General features: G+C 43.2%; 1 protein-coding gene across 2 annotated transcripts in view; it reads right to left on the reverse strand.

The window, feature by feature from the left end:
- The window catches only part of gabrb2b (gamma-aminobutyric acid type A receptor subunit beta2b), a 191,050-nt gene that overhangs the window by 89,778 nt on the left and 100,084 nt on the right, over positions 1-1,188 (reverse strand). The window lies entirely within an intron of this gene.

A 1,188-nucleotide genomic window follows, 5' to 3' on the forward strand; every position in this document is an offset into this window, starting at 1 on the left:
CTCTCCAGTGACTCCTCCGTAGCCCGAGCCCCCTTTCATAGCGTCCGCTGCGGGCAACCTTCACAGCCGACGGTTAGGGAGCGAGACCGGGACGGAGAGATATGCAGGAAGAGATCCGAGGTGTGGAACAAGACAGGGTGGATGAGAGATTTGAACGCCGGCCAGAAAAAGCATCAAGAGTTAGCAAGCAAAAACCTCACAGGGAGCTGACACCTGGAAAATGCACTACATCAAATCATGCATCCAAGTGGCATTACATAGTGTCTTCATCTTTATCCCCCTGAGTCTTCACAGCGCCACTAAGCACTTAGTCATTGTGCCGACCGCATGCAATTCATCGACGCGGCAATCCATTTTCCAGCCCGAGTTGACAAGGAGATTGTTTTAATGATAAACAATCAGACTCACCGCCCACATATTGAGTACACACTCCCAATCAAACTCTGCACAATGTCTTTTTTTTTTCGAGCAGGATGTAATTCAGTCAGACATTGTCTGCTTTTGAAAGATAGTGATAAGAATGGCGCAAAATTTATAGCTCCACTTTCTTAAACTTAATGTTGCACTCAAACAGGAAACAACTGGGTGTATGTAACAAGTCAATAAATTAATACCGCATTTGGGGTTATGTATTTTACCCATTGGATGGATTTGGTTTATACACCCTTCTTGTTTATGAGTGATGGAAATAAAAGTATGGCACTGTCACAATGTGAAATTAAATATCAATATATTTTTTTTCCCACACAGACTTCTGTGCGCACCACGCACGCTATTGCATTCAACGACAGTAATGTGTTTCCAAAAACAACAATGAAATATTGCTGCTCAGCCTTCTACGTCACAGCATCCTGCTTGGCCATTAAAAACTTCCCATTGTCCCCAAAAACTCTTTTCTTTATGAACCAAAATGACACAGTTGTGGTCTGAAAGGGACGTTGAATGGCATCCTAATGGCGGCCGAGTAAATAAATTAAATGGCTTCCTTTCCCGGTTCCGTGCTTTAAAAGGCTTTCAATCACAGCAACAAGAGCTTGATAGTCAGTGCGTCAGTAAAATGTTGTTTGAAGATTGCCCCTTGTGATAGTCCCCTTTTGTAGCTGGGATGAAAACATTTGGCTACAAAGCTTTTATCTGCACTAAGGTAATTGTGTCGGTCGCCATTGCTCAATACTTGTCCAAGGAAAA

Source organism: Syngnathus leptorhynchus, chromosome 17 (assembly GCF_054491065.1).
Source record: "Syngnathus leptorhynchus isolate UIUO chromosome 17, UIUO_Slep, whole genome shotgun sequence".
NCBI lineage: Eukaryota > Metazoa > Chordata > Actinopteri > Syngnathiformes > Syngnathidae > Syngnathus > Syngnathus leptorhynchus.